This window comes from Sceloporus undulatus, chromosome 7 (assembly GCF_019175285.1).
Source record: "Sceloporus undulatus isolate JIND9_A2432 ecotype Alabama chromosome 7, SceUnd_v1.1, whole genome shotgun sequence".
Taxonomy (NCBI): Eukaryota; Metazoa; Chordata; class Lepidosauria; order Squamata; family Phrynosomatidae; genus Sceloporus; species Sceloporus undulatus.
In genome coordinates this window covers 28,492,142-28,502,896 of record NC_056528.1, presented here as the reverse complement: position 1 = coordinate 28,502,896, position 10,755 = coordinate 28,492,142, and the positions used below count along the sequence as shown (strand labels likewise).

Below are 10,755 nucleotides of genomic sequence, written 5' to 3'. Positions count from 1 at the left end.
AAAAAAAAGGGAGGGGGAGTAAAAAAATGGGCGGGTCCCCCCTTCCTAGCGCGAGCGCTGACGCAAAGGCGGGATTGGGCGCTCCCAAAGCGCTGCCGGCCAATCAGGGAGAGGCAGGAGGGAGGGGCTTCGGCAGGAACGGAGAGAGTGTGTTGCTGAGGGAGGAGGAAGGAACTGGACGGTGAGGGGAAGGGGGCCGAGTGGAGTGCGCATGCGCCTCGGGCGCGCAAGGCATTGTGGGACGGTGGAGGACTCAGGGGAGCGAGAGGGAGGGCTAGAGAGGACCCAATGCCTATAAACAGTGTATATGTGTGTTAAATTAAATATATGTATATACTATATATATATGTGTGTGTGTATATATATATATATATACGTGTGTTTATGTGATATGAAAGGGCCATATAGATATAGATATGTAATTATGTATGTCTATATATATGTCTGTGTGTGTGTGTATATATATATATATATATATATAGTATAAATTATGTATATACATGTGTGTGTGTTAAATGAAAAGCCCATATAAATATATATATTATATGTGTATGTGTGATATGAAAGGGCCATATAGATATATAATTATGTGTGTATATATATATATGTGTGTGTGTGTATGCACACACACACACACATATATATATAGTATAAATTATAGATATACATGTGTGTGTGTGTGTGAAGTGAAAGGCCCATCTAACTATAGATATATAATTACATGTATATATATGTGTGTGTGAGAGAGAGAGAGTATATATACATAATAATTTGTAATTTATACTAAATATATAAATATAAATTATATTTATACACGTGTTGGTGTGAAATGAAAGGCCCATATATATATATATATACACAAACACACACATATATATATATATTTACATAAATATATTATATATACACACACACACACACACACACACACGTGTGTTTGTGTGTGTGTGAAATGAAAGGCCCATATAAATATAGATATATAATTATATATGTATATATGTGTGTGTATGTGTGTCTGCATATGTACAATATATATATGTGTGTGTGTGCATATACCTATACATATATATATATATATATATAGTTACATAAATATAAATTATATATATATATGTGTGTGTGTGTGACATGAAAGGCCCATGTAGATATAGATATATACAGTAATTACATATATGTATATATGTTTGTAAATATATAATGGTATTATAACATAGGTAGATTATGTGATATTATACTATAATATAGTATAATATAGGTAGATTATACATATAGATTATAATATAGATAGGTAAGGATTACAATTCTGAGAGATCTCTCGCCTATGGACTATGACTCTTGAGACCAGGGTTCGAATTCTGGCTCAGCCATAGAAACCCATTGAATGACGTTGGGCAAGAAGTCACACTCTCTCAGCCTCAAGGGAAGGCAATGGCAAAGACCCTCTGAACAAATCTGGACAAGTAAACCCCAGGACAGGGTTGCCTTTTGTTTCTGACGTATGGCCACCCTAAAGCGATCCTATATTGGGGTCTTCTTGGCAAGATTTGCTCAGAGAAGCTTTGCAGTTATGGGCCGTTCGGGTGACTATAAGAAACGAGTGCCAAAGATCTTAATTGTAATCATATGACTCTTATCTGCCCTGCAGGGTTCAAACTCCAAAGCTCAAGGGAAAATGGGTTTCTTATCCAGTTTAAGTCACAAGAAGTATAAGGATGCATCCAGACAGACTGAGAACTCCCAGATTTTGTTCCTATTCATTCATGTGTTGTGTGCCTTCACATCCTTTCCGACTTACGGCGACCCTAAAGCGAACCGTTCATGGGGTTTTCTTGGCAAGGTTTGTTCAGAGGAGGTTTGCCATGGCTTTCCCAGGAGGCTAAGAAAGTGTAACTCCCCCAAGGTCTCCCAATGGGTCTCATGGCCAAGGTAGGATTCGAACCCTGACCTCCAGTGTTGTAGTCCAACACTCAAACCACTGGCACCACTCTGGGTTTTCTTGAGAGAGCACCTCTCTAGGAATCTCTAGGTCCTCCAGTGCAACTCTGTGGTCAATGTCTGCTGGACGTTGACCATTGAATTGACCTGGAGGACCTACAAACACCTAGAGAAGTGTTCTCTCTAGGAATCTCTAGGTCCTCCAGTGCAACTCTGTGGTCAATGTCTGCTGGAGCAGACCTTCAGCCATGCAGGAATACACAGAATCCCAGAGTTAGAAGGGACCCCAAGGGCCATCCAGTCCAACCCCCTGCCATGCAGGAATACACAATCAAAGCACCCCTGACACACGGCCATCTGGTCTCTATTCCTCTATGTTGATTCCTGCATGGCAGGAGGATAAATAAGATTGGACTGGATGACCTTTGGGGTCTCTTCCAACTCCGTGATCCCATGGTTCTCGTGGCATCAGTGGTTTGAGTGTTGGACTATGACACTGGAGCCCAAGGTTCGATTCCCCCGCTTGGCCATGAAACCCACAATGGGCAAGTCACACTCTCTCAGCCTCAGGGGAAGAAATCCTCTGAACCAATCTGGCCAAGAAAGCCCCACTATAGGTTCACCTTAGGGTTGGCTTTATGTCGGAAACCACTTGAAGGCACACAACAGCAACAACAAATGACAACTGATGGTTTGATGATAGGGTTCTTCACGCACTTTCTTTTCTCCCTCTTGCCAGCAGACGGCGCTGTTGTCCTTTGCTTCTGAGTCTGATGCAGAAATGCTTAGAAGATATTTCAATTAAATCTCATATCCCTCCAAATCAGGCCTTATAAGGGTTTTGAAGCTCCCATTGCAATTTGCAAAGCCATGCCAGATTGAGGAATAACTCCCACTTCAGTAGCGGTAATGACTCTGCTCTGGGTTTTAATCCGAATATTCCATGGCTTATCCAAAGTGCTGAACCTATCTGGAGGATGTGGGTTGGACCAGGGTTCGAATCCCCACTCAACCATGGAAACCCTCTGTGTGACATGTATATACTCTCTCAGCCTCAGGCAGCGGCAAACCTCTGAACAAATCTTGCCAGGAAAACCCCATGATAGGGTCAACTTTGGGGTTTCCCCCATATCTTGGGTTTTTCTTGCCAAGATTTGTTCAGAGGAGGTTTGCTATTGCCTTCCCCTTAGGCTGAGAGCATAAGACTTGCCCAGGTCCTCCAGTGGGTTTCCATGTCGGGGATTCGAACCCTGGTCCCTCATCCAACACTTAAACCATTACCCCTTGCCTGAAAGTACATGCCAACTTTAATTCTGCCACTTTGCAGGCTGAAAATACATTTGTTGTTCTGGGGTTTGTCGATTTTAAGACATTTAGCCTTCTCCGTCAGAGAGCCCTGGTGCCACAACAAACTACAAACTCCCTGATTGCATAGCACTGGACCATAGCAGTTAAAGTGGCATCAAACTGGATTATTTCCGCAGTTTGGATGCACCCTAAGTGTTCAGTTTTCCCCTGGTTGAGTACTTAGGTTTGATAGCAAACTAGGGTAAAAAGAAATGCCCCTCTTGTAAATATTCTTCATCTCCTTCCTCCCCAAGGTGACCAGATGTCCTAACTGGAAAGGAAGACAAGGCACTGCAAAATGTAGGCCATTCCAGGGAAATGTTGGACATTCCAAAATCAAAGCTCAAAACACTCATATAAATCTAAAATTCATGCTTCTTGGTCACGCTCATAATGGAGGACAGTTTGGGATTCCTCCTGGACAGGAGGTTGAAAGGTAGGATATGTCCTGGAAAAGGAGGACGCCTAGTCATCACTTAATGGGCTTCATAGTCATGCTCTACATGGAAGACGTTTTGGGATTTCACAGTGACAGAAAGTTGAAAGGTAGGACATAGCTGGGAAAAGTAAGATGCCTTGTACTCAGTGGGCTTCTTAGTCATGCTCTACGCAGAAGACATTTTGGGATTCCTCTTGGACAGAAGACAGAAATGTCAGACACGTCTGGGAAAAGCAGGATGCCTTCTACCCAATAGGCTTCTTAGTTATACTCTCCATGAAAGACATTTTGGGATTCCTCCTGGACAGAAGGTTGAAAGGTAGGACATGTCTGGGAAAAGCAGGACACCTTCTACTCATTGGGGTTCTTAGTCATGCTCTATGTGGAGGACATTTTGGGATTCCTCTTGGACAGAAGGCGGAAATGTCGGACATGTCTGGGGAAAAGAGGACACCTGGTCACCCTGTACTCATTGGGCTTTTTAGTAATGCTCTGCATGGAGGACAGTTTGCAATTCCTCCTGGCCAGAAGGCTGAAAGGTAGGACATGTCTGGGGAAAGGAGGACACCTGGTCACCCTATTCCCTCCCTCACTTTGGGCATGAGATAAACCTACAAAGCCAGGGATGCCGAGAAAGAGATGTTTGCTTTCCCCCACGCTGACTTCCTTTCTTCTTTCCTTTTTTTTTTTTGCAGGAATGGAAATTGGAGCATGGTGTGCGAGAGCTCCATATCAAAGAGAGAGCAAAGGCGTCCCTTTTCTAACTAGGGATTTCGCTTCCAGGACCAGACTTAGCAGGCCGAGCGTGATCTAAAAAGCAGAGGGCCTCCGGGAAGACGCGGCGCACGGTTTGATGCTTACTCTTGGGCCATGAAAGGTGGACCGGTTGCGCTTTGATGGAACACGCGGTGCTCAGGGTGGCACGCGGAGCAGGGAAATTAAAGCCAGCCTGCGTGTTTTTGAAACAAGGAGCGATAGAGTCGAACTCGGACCCAGTGTGCTTTCAGAAGGCCTACAGGCAAGAATTATTAAAGTCGGTGGCGTACTTTGTGAAGTCAGAATGGTTGGATTAAATTGGAATGCTGGGACCGGTTTGACACCAGTTTAACTGCCATGGCTGAATGCTATTATGTTTATATTCCACCCTTCTCCCAGGACTGGGACTCATGGCGGCTTACTGGGAATGGTAGTTTGCCACAACAAATTCCACTTGTCACCATTCCTAGGATTCCATAGCACTGAGCGATGGTTGCTAAAGCGGCGCGAAGCTGGATTATTTCTGCAGTGTGGATGGACTCCTAGGTCCAAAACACACTGCAGACATAATCCGGTTTGAGACCGCTTTAACTGCCCTGGCTCAGTGCTAGGGAATCCTGGGAACTGTACTTTTGTAAGACATTTAGCCACCTCTTGTCAGAGAGCTCTGGCACCACAATGAACTATATGGCCCCATACAGACTGCCAAAATAAAGCTGCTTCGGGTCACTTTGGAGATATGCTGTTTAAATGATGCATGCATCCTAAGAGCCTGGAAGTCGCGCCAAAGCTGCACTCCAGTCCTTAGGACTGGATCGTAGCTTTGGCACAGCTTCCGGACTGTTAGGACTCATGCATCATTTAAACAGTGTACCTCCAAAGTGACCCGAAGGAGCTTTATTTTGGCAGTCTGTATGGGGCCATAGTTAAAACCGGGGCAGTTAAAGCAGTCTCAAACTAGAAACTCAAACTGCAATTGCAACAAGGGAGTTTGTGTCACCTCTGCAAGCTCCTTCCAGCGGCAGTTTGACACCGCTTTAACCGCCATGGCTCCACGCTGGGATTTCTCACTTTGTGAAATATTTCGTCTTGGTTGGCCTCATTCCCACTACCTTTTAAATCGGACCGTGAATCAGTTTGAACTGCTGCAAACGACCCTGGTTCCCACTTAATCTGAATCCCTGAAGTGATTAAAAGGGGACTATGCTCTAGACCCATTTAAGCCACATCTTTTTGATGCTGATTTTTCCACTTCTTTTTCGATAAATCGAAAATATTTATTTTAGGGTTTTTTTGGGGTGTGTGTGTTTAATTTAGGTTAGAAGATAATGTAAGCACATGTGGGTGATATCTGAGGGGTTATTACTACTATCATCATCATCATTATTAATTTTGCTATGTCTGTCTATGTAGTTATTTGCATGTGATCTGTTTATGTATATTAATGTATGTCTTTAGACGTTAATAGAAATTATAAGTTAAAAAAAGATAAATCGATTCCGCTCAACTGTGAACCACAAGCGAATCGGAATTGATTCCAATTTCCCCATTGGCCGGCTGGGACCGAATCATTTTGAATCGATTCATTCATGAATGGGAACCACAAGTGGGTTATTTTGATGCCGCAAAATGCGATCTGGGCAAGTGTAGTGTGAGCCACGATCCGATGTCGAATCGATCCATCGATTCGGATCGCACACCAATGTATCTGTAAGTGGGAATGAGGCCTTTGTCCGACAGCATTGCTTCCCCAACAGACTACAAATCCCAGCATTCCATAGCAGGGAGCGATGGCAGTTCAAGCGGTGTCAAACTGGATTGCTTCTACAGTGCAGATGACACAGGGGAAAAGCAACAGCTATTCCATTTCCAAACAAATCGAGCGTTTTCCTGCCAGATAGGAGAAATATTCCTCTCATCTCAAGCAGTAAATGGGTGATAATTACACCTTAATGAAAATATATCAAAAAGGAGGGAGGAAAGAAGGAGAAATTGGAAAAGAGGGAGGGGAGAAGGAAATCCTTTGCCACCCAAGACTTAATAGCGTTTAATTATTTCAAGGGTTGAAGGAAACGGTTTGTCCATTTATCCTCCTGTCAAGGCTTTCCTCTTCCTTTGCTCTAGCCTTTCCAATTTCTCTCTATCCACCCACGGATGCCTTTTCCAGCTGCTCCAGATGGGTGCAAAGTACTCACCCATGGGTGGGTTTTAAATTAGAGAACACCCCCCCCAAAAAAAAACACCACAATTGCAATGCCTGAGATTTATTTTGCCTAGCGCAAAGACGAGCCTTATTTACTGATCTCTGCAATAAAAACAAAACGGTACTTAGGCGCAAAAGGGCTTCGACCCAGTCTTTTGCAGGCCATTATTAATCAATTAAGCATTGGAAATGGAAAGAGCGGCGAGGAGAAAAAAGCAATTGGAGGAGGGAGGTGTGGGTTGGGTTTTTTAGCTGCTATTATTATTAATATTATTATTAAAATTTATGAATGCTGCAGGTTTACACAGCGCTGTACAAAAGACAGAATACACTTGTCCCTCCATATTCGCTAGGGTTAGGGGCACAAGACTCCCATGAATATGGAAAAAAACGCAAATAACAAAAACGCCATGATTTTACACCTCTCTAGGAATCTCTAGGTGCTCCAGTGCAACTCTGTGGTCAACGTCCAACAGATATCAACCATAGAACTGCGCCGGAGGAGCTACAAAGGCCTAGTAGAGTGATCTCTCTAGGAATCTCTAGGTCCTCCAGCACAACTCCATGGTCAACGTCCGACAGACACTGACTATAGAACTGCGCTGGAGGAGCTACACAGGCTTGTAGAGTATTCTCTCTAGGAACCTCTAGGTCTTTCAGTGCAACTTTTTGTTAAAGTTGACCATAGAGTTGCGCCGGATGATCTAGAGATTCCTAGAGAGAACATATTAATCGAATCCGTGAGTGATCAAAGCCGCAAATATCAACGCCGCAACTATGGAGGGATGAGTGTAAAATAGGGCAGACCTGCCAGTGGCATACATTCTAGAAAATGGAATATAATACAAAATTGATGCACGGTGACATTCAGCAAAAAATATACAACCAACAGATTACAATAAACATCAAATAACAATCTGGGAACGCTTCCCTGCGCAGAAGGGCCTTTAACCTATCTCAATTTAAATCTCTACTGCCCCTTACTGGAAGATGCAAGGTAATTACGATTGATATCGGCCTTGGGCAAGTCACACTCTCTCAGCCACAGAGGAGGGCCACGGCAAACCCCTTCTGCACAAATCTTGCCGAGAAAACCCCAGGATAGGTTTGTCTTAGGGGTTCCATATGGCGGAGGCACGCAACCACAACGATTTAGACTTCCCATCCAGAGAGATGTAGCGCCACGTCAGACTACAGCTTCTCCCTTATTCGAAATGCTCCGGACCAGAAGTACTTTGGATTTTGGATTTTTTTCCAGATCTTTGGAATATTTGCGTCGACATTGTGAGTAATCTTGGAGAGGGGACCCCAGTCTAAACATTAGATTAATTTGTGTTTCGTATACACTTTAGACGTGTAGATTTGAGGGTAATTTATTATACAATATTTCGAACTGGCTCAATGCTAGGCAGTTCTGGGAACTGTAGTTTTGCAAGACGTTTAGCCTTCTCTGGTAGAGAGTTCTGATGCCACAGCAAACTACAATTCCCAGGATTCCCTAGCACTGAGCCAGGGCAGTTAAAGTGGTCTCAAACTGGATTATTTCTGCAGTATGTTTTGGACCATAGAGTCTTTGCAAGTTGCAACAAGAAATTGATCAATTCTTGCAGTCTGCGGGAAACTGATTGCTTTTCTAGGTGAGTTGGAGATCTGCATCCAGACCTTTCTTCGTGCTTTGATTTAGATTTCCTGCATGGCAGGGGGTTGGACTGGATGACCCTTGTGGTCTCTTCCAACTCTATGATTCCATGATTCAAAACAAGAATTTGCTTTCTCATCTCCAGCCTGGCGATGGAGATGTCCATGAAAACTGCGGAGATCTGAGATGTGGCAGCCCTATGGATGGTGCAATCCCCCTTGCGTATATGGATGACATAATGCTGTCAACGTTACACAGATCCCTTCCTATAGAGAAAGAGAAAAATGCCCCCCTCAAACCCCTTATGCAGGATGCAAAAGAGGAGAGAAAGGGGGGGGGATCTGAATAATTCACAAAGGCACTTCATTAAAAGGGATTTATTTTTGGCAGCTTCCTCAGACTCCCTTTTAGCAACAAAGAGCCTCCTTTGGAGGGGGCCTCCGGCAGCCCAGGAATTTAACCCTCTCCCTGGTTTAAATTGATGAAATTCAAGAGCAAAGCAGAAGAGGCTGAATATAGGGAAGGTCTAAATAAATTGAGGCATCCCAAATGGGTCATTTACCTATACCTGAAGTTAAGACGCCGGGTTTAGAGCAGTAACTACCACCAGGAACTCCTAGGCCTGTTTTTAAAGTGCAACAGGGTCACCTGGGGCTGGGCCCGCAATGCAGAAGTGATCCAGTTTGACACCGCTTTAACCACCGTGGCTCAATGCTATGCAATTCTGGGAAGTGTCATTTTGTGAGACATTGACCCTCCTCTGTCAAGAGAGCTCTGGTGTCACAGCACCCCAGTTTTCCATAGCAATGAGCCATGGCAGTTAAAGCGGTGTCAGACTGGATTGTTTCTGCAGTGCGGATGCAGAAGTTAGATTAATACTCCACCGTCTCACTTTTCAGGTGCTTTTAAAATGCCCCGTTTTCGCTCCCTTCCTTCTTCCTTTGTCCTCATCTTACTTCAGTTGCTGCAAACTGAGTCGAAAGTGCAGAAATAGTTTGCACGCAACTAACTCAACGAAAGGAAAAGGAAGAACCTTGCCGTTCCCAACAAGCTCAGGCAAAAGCAAACTGCAAACTTGTCTGTTCTTCCTTGTTCATAACTTTTCCATCTCGAACACATTCTCGTCTTGCTTGCTGACTCGCACCCTGGTTTTTAATCTGTGAAATATTAATGTCTTGGGTTTTATCCGTGGAAAGGCATGTGACTACACCACCAGCAACGAGAGGCTTCCTTCTTTTTACATCTGTATTCTCATTTATCCATTCATTTAAAAATAACCTCTGAGCCTCCTTTTTGTCTCTCACAGAGGCCACTTTTAACCCTGGAGAGCCGTAAGCCATCTATAAGAAACGGTACAGAAATCACATGAGGCAAACGTAGGAAGACGGGGCTGCAAACAGACATTTTAAGCATCTTCAGTCTTTCCAAAACCCAGGAAAGGTGGGACCAAGCTGATATTTTTCCTTCAGAAAATGATTATATCCTTTTGCCATGGTTGTCCCCTGAGACAGTGTGACTTCCCCAAGGTCACCCAGTGGTTTTCCATGGCTGAGCGAGGACTCAAATCCTGGTCTCCCAAAGAGTCGTAGACCAATATTGAAACCACTACACCATACTGTCTTTGTTACTGTGTCTCTTCAAGTCAGTGCCAACTTTGGGTAATCTACCTTTGGATTTTCTAGGCTCGTTTTCGTCAGAGATTTGCCATTGTCTTCCTCTGAGGCTGAGAGAATGTGATTTGCCCAAGGTCTCCCAGTAGGATTCAAACCTGGGCTTCCCGGAGTCCCAGCCCAACCACTTCACCACATTGGCGCTCTTACTATGTGCCTTTCGCTTATGCCGACCCACCCTCTCTTAGGGCTTCCTTGGCCACATTTGTTCAGGAGACGTTTGCCATTGCCTTCTGCTGAGGTTGAGAGGGTGTGATGTGCCCAAGGTGGGTTTCAGGGCCAGGATTCGAAAACTGGTTTCCCAGTGTCCTAGTCCGATGCTCAAACCACTACACCACACTGGCCCCTGGTATTATTATTGCACTCCTTCATTGCTGCCCCTTCCTAGCAGAAATGGGCAATTTCCCCAGGTCTTGGGACCATGCATCACAGTTTGCTGCAACTGAGGGAGGAAAGCAAGAGGAGGAAATCGGGACATTTTAAAGCATTTTAAATTAAGAGGGCCTTCCTCTGCCAAAGTAGGGACATTTAGAGGATTTACACTTGGAGCTGAACTTGCTGCAATTGGGGTTGAAAGTGGGGGGAGGAAACCAGGACTTTTTAAAAGCAGGTGGGAAAGTGGGAAGGCAAAGAATTAATGGGTCTTTCCTCTGCCAAAGTAGGGACATTTGGAGGGTTTGCACTTGGAGCGGAGTTTGCTGCAATTGGGGTTGAAAGTGAGAGGAGGAAACCAGGACATTTTAAAAGCCGGTGGGAAAGTGGGAAG

The 10,755-nt window shown here is 44.4% G+C and overlaps 1 long non-coding RNA gene across 2 annotated transcripts; it reads left to right on the top strand.

Annotated features, from left to right (window-relative positions):
- Positions 1-123: 123 nt before the first annotated feature.
- Positions 124-4,976, top strand: LOC121937016. 2 transcript variants are annotated; one of them, XR_006105069.1, is made up of 3 exons: positions 124-181; positions 3,537-4,260; positions 4,417-4,976. It is a non-coding gene; the product is annotated as an uncharacterized LOC121937016 (long non-coding RNA). The 2 variants fall into 2 exon arrangements; XR_006105070.1 differs by lacking the exon at positions 124-181 and adding an exon at positions 247-309.
- The last annotated feature ends 5,779 nt before the right edge of the window (positions 4,977-10,755 follow it).